This window comes from Poecile atricapillus, chromosome 5 (assembly GCF_030490865.1).
Source record: "Poecile atricapillus isolate bPoeAtr1 chromosome 5, bPoeAtr1.hap1, whole genome shotgun sequence".
NCBI lineage: Eukaryota > Metazoa > Chordata > Aves > Passeriformes > Paridae > Poecile > Poecile atricapillus.
This window is the reverse complement of record NC_081253.1, coordinates 12,189,540-12,212,028: the sequence shown is the minus strand read 5'-3', so window position 1 is coordinate 12,212,028 and position 22,489 is coordinate 12,189,540. Positions and strand designations below refer to the sequence as shown.

The 22,489-nt window shown below is 39.7% G+C and overlaps 1 protein-coding gene across 5 annotated transcripts in view; it reads left to right on the top strand.

Annotated features, from left to right (window-relative positions):
* Positions 1–22,489, top strand: part of RALB (RAS like proto-oncogene B) — a 47,525-nt gene that overhangs the window by 5,813 nt on the left and 19,223 nt on the right. For 2 of the 5 annotated variants that reach the window (XM_058839695.1, XM_058839694.1), the window contains one exon: positions 13,779–13,900. The gene's annotated coding sequence lies outside the window, so the exon portion shown is untranslated. Of the gene's footprint in view, positions 1–13,778; positions 13,901–15,157; positions 15,350–17,640; positions 17,708–22,489 lie in introns of those variants that run through there. The other 3 variants (XM_058839691.1, XM_058839693.1, XM_058839692.1) reach the window with 2 other exon arrangements.

Here is a 22,489-nt window from a genome sequence, read left to right as displayed (position 1 = left end):
AAACTAGTTTTGCTTGAGGACTAATTTGAAGTTCCAAGTGTCTTTCAGTGCTGACAGCTGAAGGTAGCTTGGGGCCAGATTGTAATAACGTTCACTCCTTGATCTAATGGGCGGATGTGTTTAATTAACCTTTGTTTCTGCAGAAGCAGACATTCTGGCAAGCTGTAGGAATGCTAAAGAAGAGAAATCTAAACTGCATTGAACCTAGTAATATTCTATAAATCTAGTACTAGATATAGAATGTTAATGTAGATAAATACTGTTTCCTAGGAGATAGATAGGTATAAGCAATTTCTGTAAAAGAAATTTAACATGGATCCCCCTGTAGGAGTACCTGTCATTTATTTCACAAGATCCAGCTATGGTCCTATGTCCCGGGGACACTTGTCTTGTGTCTGACACAGTTCTTCAATAGGTGGTCACAAAAACATGTATTTAAAGTGGAAATATTCTGCTTAGTATCTTTTGGATGGAGTTAGACCTGCTTGTTCCATGTCCTCCAGTGACTTCTCCAGATACCAGAGCTTGGACTGACCCTTCCCAGAGCTTCCTGTAAAGCACAGATCTTAAGGTTTATAGCTAATTCTTCAGAAGGCTTATGGAAAGTCTAATGCAAAGCAGATATCCTTTGCATGAAATTGCTGAAGGCACTGTTTTTTGCTTGAAAAACTAAAGCACTGTAGATTACAATCATACAAGCACAGCAAACTCCCTGGCCACAATGTCCCTAATGTTTCACTAAAAATCATATTTGTATGAGTGTTTTGTAAGAATGCAAATCAGAGCTTATCGTCTCTGACCTTCATCAGCTCTGCTGCCACAATAGCATCATTTCCTCTCTCCTCCCCCTAATAACCAACACCCTCCATTCCTCTCACTTCCTTTCCATCCCAAACCTTTCCATCTGAGAGGCTTTTTAAAGCTCTGCTTTGTCATCTGGTTTTGCTACTACTGTGATTTAAATGCCAGACTTCTTCAGTCCTGGTCATCTTAATCTCAGTCAGCCAAGTCTCTGTTTTCACTTAAAAGGCATCTTATGAGGTTGAATGTTGGAAATTCCTTCTACTCCTGGAGTCTAACAAACAAGGTTTATTCCCAGCTGAAGGAAACATTTATGTTGCAGCATTATTCTTACTAAAAGTATGCTGCAGCAACACAATATCAATCACAATCATAAACAGTGCTTTTCCCACCTCAGCACTGTGACACAACTCTTTCCTTCATAATACTGTGCAAAAATCCCCACATTTTCACAGTATATAAGTGCTAGTGCTAAGGGTGCAGTTAGATTACTAATTTACTAATCCCATGCTTTGTCCACTGGGTTTCTGTTCCAGAATGAAGTGTTGTGACAACAAATGAGGTAACCAAGGAAAAATCAAACTGGCTACGACTATCAGGATTATGAATTCAATATAGTTCTTGAACCTGTTCATACTGGTCTCTGTTTGTTTCTAGTAAGGACTGATGACTCCAAAAGCCACAAACTGCATATGAAGTTCTTGGGTGATGACAATTTCCTTTGTAATATTGCCCAGTGTCTGAGACTATCCTGATAGGGTTGTGCAGCCCTATTGTGAGCAATGTCCAATTGCAAAGAGAAGGTTTGCACAAAGACTGAGGATGGAATAAGAGTCTTTATGTCCAGAGATAAACAGTGATCTCCAAAAGCTCTTAACACTGACCTAACTCAGAACACAGTCAGTGGATGCAGTCAGGTTAACACAGATGAATTTTGGAGATTCTTGACCAGCACGGTGCAAAATGCAGCCCTCTGGTCCAATCTGGTCTGCAGGATTATCTGTCTTTTCTGAAACACCTCTTTTATGGAAATTCCAATTAGCAAACTGCTGCTTCCTCCCAAAGAGAGGGAAAGGAGTATTATTCTCAGGATGAGCTGCTGCCTCATCCCAAAGAGAAGGAAATGTGGGCAGGGATAACACCCTGATACAGAGCAGTTGTTGCTGTGCTTCTGTGTGAATGATTTTGAGTGCTTGGACATATGAAAGAAACACTCCTGGGGATAGCCTGGTACCTTAAGTTTTTGCTGAGCAGGTAAGAACAGCAGCACCTCTCCACCACTGCTGTTCTCATTTGCTACTTGTTGGGGGGTGGGGAGGAGGGATGGGACACAGAGTAGGGAGCAAGGGACAGTAATTTTCCCGTGCAGCCTGTTGCTCCACCCAGCCTTCCCCTCAAGCCTGATTCACTGTCCAAGTATGACAGTGTGAATGGCAGGAGGTATAAACTGCTATTGATTGTCATCTCAGTCAAGCTAACAGGGTACCTCTCCAGATTTTGATCAATTAGATTTTTCCTCTTTGGAAGTAGTACAAACTTATTTCTTTTGTTAGCATGTCTGCTAATTGCAGGGGATTTTTCTGAAGGTAATCTTGGAACACACCGGCAGCTCCAGGCACTCTGTAAGAAGCCAAATACAAGGGAAGGGTGGAGTGAAGTTGCTATTTGATAATAGGAATAGTCTACAAGAAAGTTTCCTTATCTCTCTTAAATGCTTGTTTTTCAGAAAGTAACTGTGATGAAAAGGCAGCATCTATTCTTCTCTGAATGTAAAATCTTTTCTGATAAGATTTCTGGAAGAGCTATGTTCATTCAAATACTTCCTAAAATGCATTTCTTCCATAACGTGTTTCTATGCTAATCCACTAGGCGTTGCTATTTACATCTTTAAAAGAAACAGAGTACTTAATCTGGACAGATTGTAGATTAAGAATGACTTAATGCATGCAGGTCCCATGGGAAAGCATAGTCTCTGGAAAGAATCTATTGCCTCCTGGCAGTAGTTCTTTATATTGTGGTTTTATTACTTATTGTTGATTATAATCTCCACAAGGAAGGGGCATTTGTCTTTAAGCATCATTTATGCCTTTTAAGGAATCATTTATGTCTGTAACTTTCTGTAATCACAGAATCACAGAATATTCCAAGTTGGAAGGGACCCATAAAGATCACTGAGTCCAACTTTTAAGTGAATGGCCCATATGGCAATCATACCCACAACCTTGTTGTTATTAGCACCATACTCTGACCAGCTGAGTTAATAGTGAAGGTCAAGAAGGAAGCAAGAAGTAATTTTAAAATACAAATCAGCTCCATGTTGAATAGCTGTCAAATTCTACTCCACCATCTCAATGTATATCCAGATTGGTGCTGAAGTCACTGGAATGGAATATGGTCATAGCTCTTGAAACAGAGAGGACTGAAGGGGAGAGGAAACCAGTAATACTGCGGCTAATACATTAATTCCCAGTGTCTTAGACTATACAAACATTAAATAAGGCTTAGTCTGCAGGACAAGCTGAGTCTGTGCTATCTTATGTTATAGGCTGCTAATACATAGCAGAAGTGCACATCTGCTATGTAACACTGTAAGAAGGTTCCCAAGCCAGGCAGTATTCTAGTGAAGTCACAACTGCATGAAATTACATTTTGTCACGTATTTAGGCTAGTATTTATTTGGACCTGCATTAAATTCTAGCTCTACAATAGCATTTTTTTCAGTGAAAACTTTGGAAAACCTCTGTGATTTACTCTGTGAAAAATTGGATGGAGAGACTATTTCCTCTGAGTCATCACTGGGAAAAATGCATTATTACAGAGGTGAAACATGTAATTGTGACAGCTAGAATTGAAAGAAAATAACTACAACTGTAGGTATTTTGAACATACTCAAATTTTTCTAGGTATATTGAACATACCCAAATCTGCTGATACATCATATTTCAAACACAAAGGTGTCAAAGCTATTGCTTTCCAAAACTGTAATTAATCTATATATCCAAAATTTTACATTGCTATAATAATTATCATAACAAACAACCAAAATACTCACTACTAGATAAAACATGATGGTTATTTATACAACAGAGGAGAAGAAATAAATAAGATTACTGCATCCACCAGAAATGTCTGAATCCTCTATTTTTTAGCACTCTGTGGATATCTGTCTGCTCTGTATTCTGGCAAGGAGGCCCTGCCAGAAAAGGCATAGGATGTTGTAGAGGTAGCAAGCTTGGAGCCAGGAAGGAAGGCAATACTTCCTGACACTCATTAGCAATCACAGAGGAAGGAGAGCATCCTGCCTAGTCATGCTAAATCAGCTAAAGAGTCCTTACAAACACAGCAAATCCCTTACCCATCCTTGTTGAAGCCGAAGGATATTCAGATTTGGTTAGGAGAAAGAAGCCATGATTTTGGATGTGACTGTGCAAAGTACCATTAAACTTTACTCTCCTACACTGTGACTTTCTGATTTGCTCAAGGGAGCTATGAAATGAAGAACCTGAGGGCTTACCTGTCTTTGTCTCCCTTTATCAAGCACACTAGGTCAGTTTTCACCTTTTTGTGCTATGCCATGGCTTAAATATTTATGCCATTTTGCATTTAAATTCTCAGCTGAGAACTTTCATTCTTTCAGCAGCACAACTACTGCACATCATTTTGTAACATTCAAATATATTTAGTGTGACTACGTAGAAGAGTTTGAATAACAATGGTTTGTCTTTATACACAGAACTTCCATACCCATTAAGCCGAGTCCTCAGAGTTCAGCCTCTTGTGCCCTAATAGTTCTTCACTTCTTTTCTAGCAATTGCCAGTTCCACAGGCAGTTTTTGTAATATTGATGTTTCAAGAACCCACCACAGTTAATCACACTTTTTTTTTAACTGTTTAGAAGTGGATTTGGTTGTAGTTTTAGACAGTTGATCAGAAACGACAGATTTCTTTTAAATGGCAGAAATATTTTAAATGGCAGATTTAAAGCTGTCAAGCTCATGAGGTGATTCCACAAAAAAATATTATTAGTTACATTAAATTCAAAAAATTCTTGTAAAACATTTGTTAAATAATATAAATTTAAATTGGTATGTGCTCAAACCAGTGTAAATAACAAGTTATATAGACTAGAATACACTTTAAAATAAACAAAAAAAAAAGCCATAACAGAAACCTCAGGAAAAACACACACAGAAGAAAGGTGATAGTAGGCTAAATTCTCAGACTATGTTTCATAACTATTACTGTTACCATTTTTCAAGGACTTTCAAGCCAGTTCTGATATTTTGTCCCTTTGAGTTTGTAACTTTGACCATTACATTCTCAACTGTCATGTTCTTATCTAAACTATCCCTCTTAAAAGTTTTTTTGTCCACATTACTTCTGATCAGATTTGAATCAGCAAAGCAGAACATTTCCTGTCCTTGGTGGGATGAATCCACACTGGATATGAGGAGACGGTGTCAGCACTAACAGGATGCAGACCAGGAAGCACTGCATTTTATTAACAGGAATTAGAACAAGAGTGGCAAAGTTTTGGCAGAATTAGAATGAAACGGCTGTACATGGAACAGAATAAGAGCTGGAACTAAAACATTTTTTATATAACTAAAGCAAGGCTGCCAGCAGACTGGTTTGGTAGATTTGGAAAACATCAGGAGCATATGACAGAAAGGTTCAGCTCAAAACCTAGGGTTTGAATGAGAGCTCTGGCTGCCCAAATAACTGGAGCTGTGTCTCCGGCAGGCTGGAAAAGTCTGCTTTAGTGAGTTGAGAATACAAATGAGTTATGTCCTGGAGCAACAAGGCATTGACACTCTCCTGAAAATGAATAGTCAAAAGTTTGGAATTAATATTGGTCAATAAGAATAAAAACTGACTCAAAATCTGCTGGAACACAAAGCATGCTTCTCAGAGAGCTAAAAGTGCACAAGGACCAAAATATAAATAGGAAATAGCTCTGTGGTGTGGATCTAAAATGAGATCAGGAGTAGCCACAAGTGTTGTGCCTTCTAATGTATCGTAGCTCTGTCTGCTGTTCAGCACTTTCTAATCTGGCCTAGCAAATTTTCACACCTCTTCTAGCAGCATGTTTAGAGTCTCTCTATGATCCAAACCTCTGACACATTTTTGAAATTTGCTAGATGGAGAAGGAATGCACATCTTAAAAAGATGACAGATGCTTTATTGGTCAGCTTTAAAGTCTTGTCTTCCTGTTAATTATGCCTATATACTGAAAGAAGTCTCTAGAGGGATAGGTGAGCATGGTCCTGCGTTATCTGTCTGGAAAAGCACAGAAAGTCTTGTCTTTTGTAGCCAAAAGAAACTTATTTTAGCTTGAGGGAGATGGAAACCATCTTTTTAGAGAAGTAAATTTTACAGCCTTTTTTCATGGTTGATTGGGACCTTGAGATCTGTAAAAACAGACAGTATCCTCCTTTATGACAGCTGCATTCATAACAACTAACATGGTAAGAGGGCAGCCCTTTTTAATAAAAGCCTTTAGAAGGAAGAAGGTGAAAGCTGCTGATGAAATTGATGCTGTAGATGTGGCCACCAAGGACCAATCATGGCAGTCACATCTTGTTTTTACATTTGTGGCTTTTGGGAACTGACAGGAAAGATTATTTTTTATTTATACCCATTTCTCAGAAGTAGACCTGATAATTATCAGGTAATTCACCTGTGTCATGCAATAGCCATGTCAAAAGCCAACATTAAACTACATGTCATAAGGATCTTGTGTGTGGAGTCATCTCATGAGGACAGCTTTAAACCAAGAAAATTCTGGATGAGACAGAGTATTTCCCACACTGTCATCAAGCTGTTGAAAAAAAATCTCATTTGCTTTTAACTAGAATAGACTCCTGTATCTGAGGTCTCCTAAGGCCCTCTGGAATCATATGATGATGATTTCTAACTTTTAATGCTGATAATCAATTCTAACACAGGTAAACATCCTAAGTGAATCTTTTACTTCTATTTGCAAAATAGTTCCCAATCAGAAGTTTTGATTTTTTTTTTCATGCTGAAATCTTTTACTGCTTCTACTTTTTAATCACCTTGTTTGCATGACAAGAACTAAGAAATGAAATTACCATAAGAGATGTAGAACGTTAATGGCAGAAAATCTAGTATGGCTTAGTGAAAAGGAAAACTTTAGTAAAATCACAGCAGTCTCTAGGCAAGAAATTATAAGAATTGTAAAGATGAGCTCAATTTAATAAAGTATTAAAAATGAGTCCTGAAGTTTAAGAAAATTTTAACTGCAAGCAGAATAGTTCTGCAACTCTTTCTGCCATGATTCAGACTATATTTAGAAATAGTAGCTTAGACCTATCTCCATTAATATACAACAAAGCAAGAAAGTGCAAATCTAAGCTAAGTGGAAAAAGAAATTGAGTTTTATCATGTTTTCCTGAATTGAAAGCTTCCCAAGTTATCCCAAGAAAACCCTTGGAGAGGTATAAGAAAAGCCACAAGGAAACTGTTTCTGAGCTAAGAAGTCAAAGAAGCCCAGCTGATCTGAACAAAGGATTCTTTACATGCTAAAGAGAAGGATTCAGCAGGTGGTCACATTGCTTAGGCTCTGTGAAAGGAAGCTGAAAAGACAGAACTACATCAAGCTCAATCTAGCATGGACGTGACATGACTGCTGCATTTTGCATGACATGATAGATATCTGCAGCCACAATGGCCAAATCCATGGCACTTTCCAAAGAGCATGAAGGACTGCTTTTTTTTGGAAAGAGCTGAAGGAAGATTACACATTAATTTCGTTGCATTGTGCACTGCTTCCAGAGAATGGAAATATAAGATTATGGGCCACCTCTCCACATTATGTGACCATTTCTCTAGTGATTAAATCTGTATCAATTGATATTTAGCATTTTGCAGATGTTTTCGCAGACAGAAATTTGTACAGAAGAAAAAAGGCAGGGGAAAAGCAGACCTTGTACATCTTATGGCCTGGTTATTATTCCATTTAAAATATTAGTGAACTATTGTATAGAAAATGGAAAACCTAAAAAAATGACAAGAGTTATAAAGGGAATAACTGTAGTTATGTGAGTCAGATCAAACCAATTCATTTTCTGCTACTGAAAATCTGATCAGGAAATATAGGCTAAAGGTCTATTGTTGCCCTTCAGGAAATCCCACTTTAAGATGAAATTCATGCCTGAGTGCAGCAAAGCAATTTTGAAAAGTCAAAGTTTGATTTATTGTTCTCTGAAAGGTTGTGTAAAGCTTCTTACTAAAGATCTCAAAGTTACACAAAGGTGTTTTGTATGATTAAAGGCAATCATAGTTCTCAAGGACTTTTGGAAGATGCAGACATGGGTTTATTTTTTACTGTAAATTTTAGGTTTTCATTCTGAATAGATGGAACTTCTTGCATTAATTTGTTCAGCATTTGCATTACAAACACACACTGACTCAGCAGTAGTACAGGTGCAGATTTGCAGTAAATGCACATACATAATACACAGATTCTGGTCTCATCTACTAAAATGTTAAAACAAGAAAATAAAATTTGAGACAGCCAAGATATGACACTATTCAATAAATGGTATTTTATCAAAAAAAGTCCGAAGAAGCCATTCTTTGGCTGTTCTGTTCTAGGCAAATCTCTAACACAACTTGCAAGGTCTTAAAACACAGTCCTGCAAAGGAAGGGAAAAGACAGACTAAATTAAAGGAAATATTCACTGTTTCCCAGTAAACAGCTTCTTTTAGGGTGCAAATATGAGATAAATTTGGGATTTCAACTATTTATTTTGAGGAGATTAGCCAAGGTAGAAGTGTGGCTGGATTTGCTTGTGACTACGTAATGCCATTCTTGTGCTACAAATCCAGTGTAACTTCAATGAATTTTGGGCACATGCAGTATTTCTGGGCATTAAACACTATTTCAGTTGGGCACAATCACAACTTTTAAATTAGAAATGTATATATACCCACATAGATATGCATCTCTCTCTCCCCTCACACATTCCTTTAAATTTCCCCTTTACTTGCTCACATTACCCACAGTACCAGAAGTCTCAACTCAGAACTTCCTGGCTCTTGGCAATTTTTTAGTCTTCATTTTACTGCAGTGTTCTTGTTTTATTTTTTATAATGTTCCAGGAATACATCATAATGAAATAACAAAACTTGAGGAATGAAGCTTATGCCATGGTTGTGAACTGAGAGAGTCCTGTACTTATATTTTGGCCAAGGTACATTACTTTTGTAGACTGAGGGCCCAACAAACAAGCACAGCTCCTCCCAAGCTTTTCCAAAGGAATAGGAGATTTACTGTAAATTGCATCAGAAAACAGAATATAGTGGTTTATTATTATTTACAATGTATTTATTAATGAGTTAGTAGATTGAATATTGATTAAACCTATTAATATATCAAATCACAATTTGCTACTAGTGACATAATTAGCTTCTAGCAAATAGGCTTTTCTAAAAAGTTAATCTCTAACTTTTCTGACAGATCCTAAGTGTTACTGCTCACTGAAAAGATAAAAAGCAATTCAAAAGCCTAAATGTTACAAGATACAATGCACGCTTATGTTGAAATTGCTTTCCTTAATCCTCTAATGTAAAGCATATTGTACTCTTATTGATTTAACACTGAAAAAAAGGAGGAACTCTTTGTAGACTATATTAGTAGACTTTGGAGACTGTAGACTTATCAACCACAAGCAACATGTCTTTTCTAGAAAAGAATGCTGTATAAACTAACACATGAACACGCAGCTCAGTAGTGAAAATCTCTCAAATGCAGCAATATTATCATATGACTGTATTATGTGCTTAAAAAGCTCTCTAATTGAGGACAATGTAATGTCATAACAATATGATATTTAAATTAATGTATTCATAGGCACACAAACTTCCTCATAAACTTCACTGGTGGAATAAGTTCCTACAAGTTTACTACCCACTTCTTTAAAGCTTTCACCTCGGTATTTAAATGCAAGAACTAACAAACAGTGAAGTGTTATATGGTGTAAATTTAGGGATTAGTATCTGTAGCAAAGTGCAGCTGAAGAGGAATTTTTGTAGACAAAATTTGTAGCCACTCATTTCACCATCCAAAACACTTTGTACAGAACTTCCAGAAGATATTTTCCATTCAGTTCCTATTTAGGCCTTCTTTAATTAGACATTTCCTAGCACAATAGTGCAAAGTTATGTTGTGGGTGCAAAAAAAATTCTGGCATTTTTTAGCTGAGTCGTGTCAGAGTTTATTCTAGAAGGAGCGCCATTCCTGAATAGGTAAAATAGTCATAACAAAAACTGTGTTACAAAATTCAGTTGCCAAGATCTCTCTGCTAAGTGGTGAGGTGCTTTAGAAAAAAACAAAAAATCTACTGCCATTTAAAAGGTGAAGGGGCATCAGAGCTTCCAAACATTTGCAAAAGATGTTGTGCATAAACATGAAAAAGGGAAAACTGCATTTATGGTAATGAAGATAGTAGACTAAAAATTAAGGGCTTTCATGGTCAGAATATATTTACATTAAAAAATTATCTGGTTTAATTTTCAGAAGAACATTTTAACCTCGTTCTAAGTTACATCAACTTAATTAGAGATTGTAGATAGAAGTAAGTACTTGAAAATAATATAATTTTAATTGAAGAATCCTTTTCTTTCTGAAATATTGCTCCCACACTGCTAGAATGCTGGGTGCTATAAAAGCCAATAATTTTCATTATTAATATAATATAGTTGTCAATAATTTAATGTGGAAATTTTGATTTAAAAATAAGGGGGAGAAGACCTGTTAGCATGAATTTTTTTTCAAGTATGCTCACATCACCTTCCAACAGCAGCTGTTCAACAAGGTATCACTGTTAAACTCAGGGAGGTAAATCCTCAACTGTGTTAGCTGCTTATTATTCTGAAAAAAATCTCCTGCCTTATCTCTTTTTGTAATAATTCATGTTTTTACCAAATTGGCTTCAATGTGATCTGTAAGACACTAAGGCACACTTTCTACCCTACATTTAACAGGTAAAGCTTTACTTAATGTATCTGCTTCAGCAGTACACACCAGGAAACATGGGCCAGCTGGAGGGAGTGCAAAGGGGAAGGAAAGTGACTGGCAATTAGGAAACATGACCTACAAAAAAACAACTGTAAAATCAGGTGTTATTTGAAAGAGGAAAAGAACTGTCAAGAGTGAAAAAGTAATTATTTTTGAATATTTATCATTCAGGTGCAAAAAAAAGGAAAAAAGAAATTCACGGTTATGTGCAGTATGCAACTAATTAATATGTTTAATCTGCAGAAAGTTCCAGTTAAGGTAAATATTGTTGGGTTTTTTCTTATGATAAAGTAGTCCAGTACTTCAAACAAACTGCTATGATAATACCACAATCTTAACTACATTTTAAAAATCGGCATGCCAAAAATTATATATGTGTAACTGATCTTGGCTTTGGGCCATGGAATGACCTCTTCTAACTCTTTGTAAACCCTTTATTTTCTTTTGATTCTTGGCTATCAAGTTATTTAAAATAAACTTAGCTCCTTCTGTAAAAGTTCCAAGATCAGGCCCTAAATCTGTCATGGTGTTGATAATCATGACGATCAGAAGTGTAACACTTGTAAAACTGGAATGTGAAATCCCTTACCTCAGAAAATGTCAGTGAGAATCTCCTTAAAAATGACCTTGTGATATGATCCTGACAAATCCCAGCTGTATCTGAAATGGAAAGGTTATTTGACAGTGAACTTTATTTTAGTGTGGTGACTTCCGGCTGTTTGTAACAAAAATAAAGTGAATGGTACAGTCAAAACACCATAATCTCCTACAAGACCAAAACCAAAGTCATATTTCATTTAGTACTGCTTGTTTCAGATATATTTTAGTTTATTGCTTTATGGTTTTAGAATGCTGAAGTTCATAAATCATGGTGAGGTCAGCTGCATTCTCTTAAGTATACAAATAATAAAATGTAAATGTAAAATGTACTTCTTGTTAGGCTATCCATGCCCAAATAGAAAATCATCTTTGACTACATTCTTTTTCATTTAGAAAAAACTCTGAGGGCACATTATGTACATCTACCTCTTCTTACAGGTTATCTGAGCCTAGACTAACTCTGGCAGCTCAACTCTGCACATATAAAAAACTGTATTTTGGGAACAAAGGGACATCACAGCATTCTAGATAATACAGTGTGGGGGTGGTGTTTCTGTTCCCCAAGCATTCCGCTGTTTCCCCTATGAATACTATCAAAGAATAACCAGGTGTGCAAATGGTGTAGGAAAAGAGCTAAATATTTGGGATTTACATTTTCCCATCACCAGTTTCTGGGACAAACTTCAGCTAATTTCTATTTAGAACTGCTCAGAAGGGAAGCATGAGTCCTAATCTTTGCAAAGAAAAAATATTTACTGTTCAGTCATCCCACCACACTTACTGTTGTTTATGACTCTGGCAGTGACACACAGTGCCCTGTTACATTCTTTGTGGGTTAGAAACTAAATATATGCATAAAAAATACTGTCCCCATAGCTAGGAATTTGCAGTTTAAAAGACATTATGGCAGGATAAAGCAACAGCTGGAGAAAAATTTTTCCATCTCTACTGGAATTTTACTTGTTTAGAAAGTGAAAGCACATAGAATAAAATAAATGTAATATAAATGAAAAGGAATTTTCTCCCCTAAATTGTTCTATAGAATTTTTTTCCTAAAGTACTGAAGCAAAAAATATATCTGTAACCATGGAGATTATACCAGGCAACATGCATAATAATTCAAAATGTGGCATCACACAAAAGTTCTTTGTCATGAGTGGATTACTACAAAGAGGTAGGTTTCCCCTACGCAATTTTCAGTAGCAAGGTAGATGGGGTTCATTTCTTGACCCTCTTTTTTTTTGCAAGGGGAAGGGGGAAGTGTCAGCACTGTGGTATGTGCAGGAGAGAATTGTATTGCATTCAGTTTGAAAAGATTCAGCTTCCCAGGTTCCTGGCAGTTTTTAATCGTAGATACAATTTGCTGGAAATGTTTAGCTTCTGTGAATCCTCACATCAGAGAACAAATCCACCACAATGCCCGCGTGGCATGAAGGATGGCCATGGAGACCCAGTTACAGGATAAATAGTAAACAGTGCTAATTAATTTTTGCTTGGGTCTTCTTGGGTTTGTTCATTCATTTTTAGGACCATATACAAATGTACAAAATCTATATTAGAAACCATTCCTGTTTAATACTAGAAATACCACAAATTTGCTAATTTAAGTATTAGCGGAAAACAGGATCCCTTCACATTTGGCAATATTTTTTTCTCTGCTTATTCTTTCTCTGCGTGGATGGCATCAAACAGCAAATAGCTCTCAATCTGCCAGCTTCTAGCGCAGGATGAATATTGATGCAGTTCTGATACAATATATAAGGCAGAAGGAAAGAATTTCTGTAATCAGGACCTTTCACGTTACCTTAATTTAATAATTTCACTTTTCTTCAGGAGGAGTTAACTAAAATCAGGTGGTTTGCAGTTTGAGTTAGGAAGAGAAACTGATGATGATGCAAGGATGATGTAAATCCTGTTTACTTACAAACAGTACAGAAAATGTTGTTTCCTTGAAAAGAGGAAAAATTCAGACGATACTTCCTTTTTATGCAGTCCTGAAGTACTCAGCTGTTTCTCAGAGCCACGCAACCACTTTTTTTTTTTTTTTTTTTTTTTTTTCTGCTCCAACTTCTTTTTTACAATTCCTGGCATTTTTTCCCAGCTCTGAAATTACAGATTTTAGTAAATCTCTTTCAAATTCCTCCTCCATGTTTTTTGGCTTTGGCAATAGGCCATTGTTTCACCTATCACTTTTTCAAGGATGAATTTTTTTTTTGCATTTATTTTAAGTGACAGGCCTTTTTTATGCTCTCCAACTTGAAAATGCAATTTCATCCACCCATCAGTGGATAGAGCTAGATCGTAATTAATTCTTTCCCTTCCTCTTCTGCAGGAGGCCACATAGAAGCCCAGTGTGAAAGCAGGAGTTAACACAGTTCATTAAGTTCATTCCTGTCCCAGAGGAGCTGAACCCCCAGAGATCAGTGGTAATCATAATGTCCATTGTTTCCCAAAGTGGGTGTTGTCATACAAAGCATGTTTTTCCAGAAGGAATAATTTTATCCAACATATTCACTCTTAAATTTAGTGAGTGGAATTCAAATAGGTCAACCTTGAAGCCCAGAAAAATCAAGCAAATTAAAGCAATGAGAAAAGGTATGTTTTCTTTTGTAACTGGCAAGATAGCTGTGCCTGACCGTGTGATTAGTAACATCAGAGATGGCCAGAGAGAATTTGGATTTGGGAGCTGATAAAGACTTGAAGAAATAATCACAGTAAATACAGTAACAGCCATTATTTTCTTCTTCTGAGCAGTGAAAAGTGCTCCGTGCTGCACACCCGTGACAGTATTGCAGCTCAATGACTTAATAAAGCACTCAGCACTCCCAGCCCTTATGAGTCAAATCAGGGACGTTTCCATTCCTTCGCATTCTGACTTCAGACTTAATTTCTACATCCATTGGTAGAATTTGCACTAAAGTAGGTGATGTATCTAAGACAGAGCCCTTCCTAACTCCTTCTCTTTCCCCTGCACTCAGCGCTGATGAGGCCACACCTCAAATGCTGCGTCCCGTTCTGTCCCTCAGTGCAGGAAGGACAGTGGTGCTGGAGTGAATCCAGAGAGAGGCAACGAAGCTGGTGAAAGGTGTGGAGTACAAGCACTGTGAGGAGCGGCTGAGGGAGCTGGGGTTGTTTAGCCTGGAGAAAAGGAGGCTCGGGAGAGACCTTCTCGCTCTCTACAACTCCTGACAGGAGGCTGTAGGCAAGTGAGGATCGGGCTCTTCGCCCAGGCAGCCAGGGAAAGGATGAAAAGACACAGCCTCAAGTGCGCCAGGTGAGGTTTGGGAGTGACATCAAGAGGAAATTCTTTACAGAAAGGGTGATTAGACAGTGCAATGGGCTGCCCAGGGAGGTGGTGAACTCACCATCTCTGGACGTGTTTAAGGAAAGACTGAATGGTACTCAGTGCCATGGTCCAATTGACATAGTGGTGTTTAGTCATAGATTGGACTCGATAATCCCAGAGGTCTTTTCCAACTTAAATGATTCTGTGATTCTTTTGGGTCACAGCGAGCCGGCGGGACTCGGGGGCACGGACAGACGCGCCCGTGGGCTGGGGCGGGCAGCCCCTTCCTGCTGCTCCCGGTTGCTGCGTTGGCGGGACCGACCCCTCACGCGGCGGGGCCCGCCCCCCACGGCCCTCCCGCCGGCCCCGCCCCGCCCCAAAGCTGATTGGTTCGTGAGCGCCACGTGATCAGCGGGCGGGCGGGCGCGCGCTCGCGGGGAGCCGGGCCCGGCGGGAGCGGCGAGGGCGGAAGTGCGCGGCGGGGGCGCGCGGGCGGCGGCGCTGCCCCCTCAATGAGAGCCGGGGCGCGGCGGCAGCGGGAGCAGCGGGGCCGGGGGGCACAGCCGAGACGGGAGCCGGGCTGGAGCTGCCGTGCGGAGCCGCGCCTTAGACCCCAGGTAGAGTGAGCAGCGACCTCGGGATCCCCCAACCCCGGGCTTGTGGCGGCCTCAGCCGTCCCGGCCCCGCGCCCTCGGTGAACCAGGCGTGAGTGGCCGAGTCCTGGCCGCAGCCTGGGGGTGTGGCTGAGCCCCCCGGTCTCTGCGTCCTGCGGAGAGGGAGGGAGGGAAGGAAGGTGCGGGGGTGCCCGATGGTCACTCGCGGTGCGGGGCAGCCCCTCTCTCCGGGGTGCGTGGGGCGAGGAGAGCCCCACAGCTTCTACCCGGGGGTTCCTCGGCTGTGGGAGAGCACCGAGGCTCTGTTGGGCGAGGGGAGAGCGGGGGCAGCCGGTGACCGTCGGGCCTGTGCGGGAGCCGCAGTGGGAGGCGAGAGGCCGCGCTCGTGGATTCGGCCGCTCCTGCGGCTCCCGGTGGCGCTGGGCTGAGGTGGAGCCGGGGACCGCTGTGACTCCTGTCTACAAGTGGGACGTGGGGGAGGGAAAGGGCGAGGAGGAGCTGGCCTTGAGCGTTAGTGCAGGCTGCCCTGCCTTCCCTTGGTGCCCTCGGATAAGTGATAACGTTTCGTCTGTGGGAGATAAGCAGAGGGTTTGGGATGCTGTCGGTGTCAGCTGAGCCAGAAGTTCCTGGGGGATCTTGTTTTGTCTGGGTAGGTTCTCTCTGTGCCCGTCTTTATCCTCCCTGAGCCTTACCGGTGTAGATCTTGTAGGAAGAGAAGGGTGGTGCCTGAGCGTGACCTTACCTGGAGAAGGGCAGGGAGTGAGGTGAGACAAAGCAGCCCAGTCATGTCCTCTGAACAGCTGGTGGAGGCCTAACTCGGTCTTTCTGCTGGAGCCCTGTTGAATCGATTCTATTCTGAGCAGGAGACTTAGCCTTGACTATGCCTAGGTATTTTCATGGTGGAAGGGAACAAGGAGACTACACCTGTAGTCTGGAGCAGCCAAGCAAGGAGCAACCTTGCCATTTTCAAAGCTGAAGTGTGCAGTCTGAGTAGTTTTGGGGTTTGCCTTTTCTTTTTTTTTTTTTTTTTTTTAGTTTAAACTGTTCTAATGTTACTTCTCTGTTTCTAAGATCCTTGTTTCTCTTCTGAGGGGCAGGGAGGTGCCTTGTCTGTTCTCATCCTCAGGTACATGATTTTCAGTAAAAGCTGTCTATTTTTTTTAATGTTTTAAACACTCCCTGCCTCTCCCCCCATTAAAGTTGTTAAAGTGAGTGTAAGAACTAACAACTGGGAACCAGACTTGTGGTTCTTGGAAGTAATTTGCTTGAAGGCTGAAAATTATTTTATTACAGAGAATTTAATAGCAACAGCTCAGTCTTACTTGACAATAGCATCTTTGCACTTATTCACATATAGCAGACTTGCTAGAATAATTTTAACTACTTGTTGGATTTTTGCTTATGATCAGATGATACCAGTTTACCATGGTGAAATATTTCCTTTATTAAATACTTCACTTAGGAACAGAATAGCCTTCACACTAGTCCTGTAAACAAGTTTCCTATATTAGCCTTTTAGTAGCAAATTGTTTATTTTCACTTCTTTTGGAGTAAGCCAACTTGATTCTGTTTTGCATGCCTTAGAAGAAAGTGAAGCTGACCTGTTTTTGCTACTGTTATGTATATACTGCAGAGGAATTTCTAGTCTAAAGATTTAACTGGAATGATTTACAAAAGCTCATAACTGAAAGCTTAATTTGATCAGACAATATCCTTTCTTGGCCATCCTTTAAAACTCTCAAACTTGTCTCTAATTGTCAGTGTAGTGGTCCTGGAAATCTGGGTAGAAGAGCAGTTCAGGCATTTTGATCAAATCAAGTCAGTAAAGATGGAACACTGCCTGGACAACTTGGATGTGTACACTGGAGTCCTGGATGGTTTATAGTTTCTGTGATCTAGTGCCTCATTTGGGCTCTAAGATTTTTTTCAGCTGCTTAATTGATTTTGCACCTACTGTTTTTTGGCCAAATGCTGGATAAGATTATCTTCTTTTCTAGGAAGTGTTGGGGCCCAAGCTGCACATGGAACAAAATTGTCCTGTGAACAGAGCAGAAAGGGCCACATGAAACAGCAGAACAAGCCAAACATGTTTTGGGAATCTGGTTCATCATTTGTTCTTGTAAACCTGTTCACTTCCCAGGCAGTGAATAATTGCACGTTAAATCATTTCTTACTAACTAGAATCAAGCTCCATGTGACTGATTAAATGAATTGCTTTCTATTACACAACGAATTCATGTGAATTAATAGCTTCTCTTAGCAGGGGTACTGAAGGAGCCTGTTTCTCATTACAGCTGTGCAGGCACTAAGCACCCATGGGAGCGCAAGTGTGCAGTGGTATCAAGACAAACAGTGCCTGAGGTCAGTAGGTGTCTTGTGCCTGTTGCTGTAGCAAACAACTCGGGATGGCAGTAGTGGTGTCCAGGGGTTTGAGTGAAAGACAGTGGCTGGGACGGCCACAGAAGCAGATACATGTCAGTGCTTGCTGCTTTTCACTCCCTGTGTGCCTGACTTCAAGTAACTTTGCATGACTGACTTAGGAGAAGTGCTGATCCCAGTTATCAGCTAGGTTATATAGCAATTTATATTCTTAAACTCCTTCAGTCTTTAGCTGGAAATACTATCCTGCTGATAAAAACCTGCAGTTTTTAGGTTTTCTCTCTTCACCTTTGAGCCCCATGTCTCTGCTAACTGTTCTTCGTCACTGTCAAGCAGTGGTGATAAGGTTCCATTGCTTGTTGCCTGCTATTGCTTGGAGCAGCAAGGTTAGCAAACAGTCTTGGCTATTTCACTCTCCTAGTGGTCAATTTTATGGCTTTTGTTGTATGATACAGTTGATACTTGCTTCTTGATAAGAGGCTAAAGAGCATGTATTTAAAAAGTCCTTGTTACCAGCTGCTGAGGAGCAATCATTTTGTTGATAGCTCTTTTAGCCCATTAAACAGAACTAACCAACCTTCCTCCCTGCCTGCCCCAGAAATATCAAGTTGTCTTGTCATATAAGCAAGATAAGTCTTTATAACTCATGCTTTATCTCTTCATGTTCTTCCAAATACTGCTTTAATAGTAAAATTAGAGGATCTGGTTTGTTTCTTGTGCTTGAGATGTGCAAATGTGTTTTTCAAGACCTGTCAAAATGAAAGTCATGGAGTCGTGTAATGTGAGAATGTTATTTAGGCTGATGTGTAAGTAGCTACTTTATTCTTTATAGTAACAAAATGCTTGCTTAGAACTGCAACTGTTTTCTGTGGAACCTTGAGCCCATAACCTTCCTTGCTGAAGCTGTTGACAAAGGAATAATAGTTGATTACACGAATATGAGACTTAATGGAAATGCAATTCTGACTGGGAATCTTTGCTAGATCACAAGTCAAGGACCAAAAAAATCAGTTCTGGGATTTTAAGCATTTGTTAAACTCTTAATCCTGTCAGCTGTTACTTTGTGAATTAGTGTTGCTGTCAGTTGAAGTGATTAGTGTTAAATATTTTAGGCCACTAATAATGCAGCAAAACTGGAGTTTTTAATATGTTCTTAAATTTGGAATGTGTCAAAACTAATCTGAGGCATAGAACTGGAAAGCTGAGAACATGCTGAGTTAAGCAGATGCTGTGATTTCTCTGGTTTCTAGCTCTTTCTATATATATTTTTACATACAGTGAAAGATTATTTTTCAGAAGAGTATTGGAGACCTAGACTTAGTCCCTATTTTGGGCATAGTAGATGGACATATTAAAGAATGTTTCCAACTTGGATTTAATATTGATGACTTTTTTTTTCCCCAAGCTGGTGGTTTGAATCGCAGGTTTAACAGAGAAAAGAATCCCACTTTATAGACAAGATTGTTATAGAGTACTGGATTACAGGGTTATACTTAACATGACAAAGCACTTTAAAAGATTATTTGTAGGAACTACCTGAACCCTGGACTTCATCCTGCAGAATACACTCTAAAGTGGCTTTTTAAATTTTTTTTTTAAGTAGATATTTTATAAGGTTAGTGCTACCCTGCTCCAGAGGACGCTGTCTTGGGCACCAGTCTAAAGCAGACATTTAACAAGTGAAGTAGTTTTAGATCAAGTTGCATGCCAGTTGCCTCAGCTTTCCAGAAAAGAGGTGGTTTTGCTAATTAGGGAAGCTGCTCCCTGATTAAAATGAATTAATTGTAAAGTATGTAGTGATCTGTGATATAGCCTTTCCACTAAACTGCTGCTGCAATAAGAAACTCCTCTCCATGATGGTACTCTTCTGCTATTTAGTGTTCTTGGCTTACTGTGAGATCTCATTTTGGGTAGGTAAGGAATTCTCATTAGGGTACTCACCAAGAAGTCTCACTGACTGACTTTTATGGCAGCTTTCTGCTTTTATCTACCACGTCATAAAATAGACAAGCCAAGAAGTTTAATGAAATGGTGTTTCAAAAGACAGCACCAGTTTCAAGCACACATTCCTATCTCTCTTTGCACTCTATCATGTTTAAAAACACAGTTTAGGGATCAATTTAATTTTTTAAACAATTCTGCAGGTGTTGGAAATTTACTTTTAAGTTTGTCTTATAAAGCAAACTAAATTCACAGTAGGCTTTATTGGTTGAATCTGTTCTGAAGTTTTAATGGAAGGAAGCTAATTAAAATGATTATTAGGCAGACCATTTGTTGGTGATACTGTGCATCTTTATCTTCATTTGGCTTGTAAAACAGCGATCAAGCCATGTTCTTGTCCAAATCCTTTCCCTAAGTATTTGCAACTGTCTTCTAATATCATCTAGTATAACACAGGCCATAGCAGAACACGAACCTGTTATGCTTTTGTAAATAAGTATTAGATAAGGTTTCTAATTAAGTGTTTGTTATGATGGATTGTCTTTTAAGTTTTCCTGCTCTGCTATAGTACTTGTGCAAGTTGAAAAATCGGCCTTCCCACAGATAAGATTTGTAGCAACTGCATTGCTGGGCACAGACTTGACTTAAAGCTGCTGAAGCTGGAGGGCACTTGTGGAGACTGCCTAGTCCAGTCTTCCTGCTGACTGTGCTACTCCTAGCCCATAAACTGGCTCATTATCATCTCTAGGCAGAGCTTTGTGCACTCCAGTGTTTCTTATCTCTGTGATCCCAGTGAAGTTCTAACTCCTGCAGCTACATGCAGACCCCCAGCATCTCCAGCTCATTCCCTGTAGTGCATGCATTAGTGTATGGAAGCACCCTGTTGTGCTGATTTCCCAGGAAAGGCATGAGCTGTGAGATGAGCTGGCTGTGTATCAGAATAGTGGGGTTTTTATTCTGGTTAAGTGCTTTGCAGAGATAGGAAACGTCTCCAGGAGCACACAAGAATAAATGCACAGTTTATGTTGTGCTCTTGTTGTGTATGTTCATGTGACCCATCATTTGCTAGGTCATAAAGGGAAGTGTCCTGAACTAAACGTGTCCTAATTCTCTGTGTTGAAGTCAAGTGGTTCTGAGTTAATGGTCTGCCACCCAATCCCAGAGCTGCCAAACATGTTAAATTGTGCCAGTCTTCGTTTTACAGGTGGCTGTGTTGGAGAGCACACATTTGACAGTAAATGTTTTTATAGTGGGAGGCACAGCACTCCATGAGGGACACCAAAGATAGCATTTCTCCCATAAGTAAAGCTCTCCACAGCTTTTTAGTCTTCTTGACTGTAGGGATACTGAAATTGTGTAAGACCCCTGTACTGGTGTAATAATCCAGTTCCCATTTGAAGATAGAAATACTGCTTTTGGCTTTGGTATGAAGTATATGAATATAGCAGTCTGGAAAACTGTCTGTTACTGAAAACATCTGCTCCTAGGCCAGTAGAAAGGCAGCTTCTTGCATGTGCAGAGTACCTTGGTATGTTATTCACTCTACCTGATTGGGGAAACTAGAGTAAAAGTCTATTTAAAGTTGACTTAACACAGTAGCTGAATTACGGGTACTAAATGTCACTATAGTTGCTTTGAGTGGTGTAAATGCATTGATTGAAAGATGGAGAGAAAGGTTCAGTGCTTGGCACCTGTGTGATGTTGCCTGATTGAGGGAGCTTAGTGACTCACTGTACACATCTGTTAACCCCCCAGCTTAAAATAGTGGAAGAACTTTCATAGACTATAGGAAGATGATCCCTGAATGCTTCTAGGGAGCTGGGATTCTATGGTTAAGAGTGAGTTCAGGATGGGGGATTATTACTTGCCTATATGTATCAAATGTGGTCTCAACAGTGGTTTACATTCCCCAAATGGAGGTGTGAGCATGAGACATTAACTTCAGTTTGTGAGCAAGGAGTGTAATTCTGTGGGCAGAGACAGTTGATTCTGCTGGTATTACCTAAATAATGTTTGGACTTGGGATTTATCCCAGACATCCAGTTCACTAGGGAAGCATGATCTAGTGAGATATATCCTTTGGGAGAGCAGCAGTGGCAGTTTGTGGCCTGTCTGCAGTGTTTGGTGCCATGTGTGAGACCAATGGGCTGGGTGTGGCAGCCCCAGGGCTGGGTAACAGTAATGAGAATCCTACAGCTGTAGCACACTTCTTGGTTGAACTGGCATTTGTGGGCGTTTGTGAAATCAGTGGTAGTGATAACTTCCTTGTGGATTATTTAGTTTCAGCTTTTTCACTGAAGTAACTGTTCATGTTGTAACCTGGTGCTGAGGTAAGATTTTGGTTATTTTGAGCTGTAGTGTGCCACTTGAGACACAGATTGCGCGATCTGAGATGTTTGACTGAGCCATTGTATTTATTTGGCTCCTGGAGATCCAGTTAAAAGTTGGTATGACATTAGCTATCTGAAGCTTGTGACCACTGTCTCTTAGTGGTTTGGTGGATTTTGTGTATGCTGTGTATCAAAGATGGTTATGTTTCTGTATGGGTGAGCTTTCAAAGGAAGTGTAGTTGAAATACACTTTCCAAGTCTGTGGGAGTAAGGCTGTTGAACAAGTCTGTTGCCCAAGTGTCACTTTTCTGGTATGAGCCAAATTAAACTAGTGTGAACAGTGGTGTCATAATTCACCCTAAGTAATTAGGTAACTAGACTGTTTTCACCACAGTGACAACTCTTAGCATAGTAATACTGATTAATGGTATTAACTCAGTCTTTGTGCCTGTAGATTTCTATCATGTTTTCTAGCAAGATTTTGCAGGGTAAG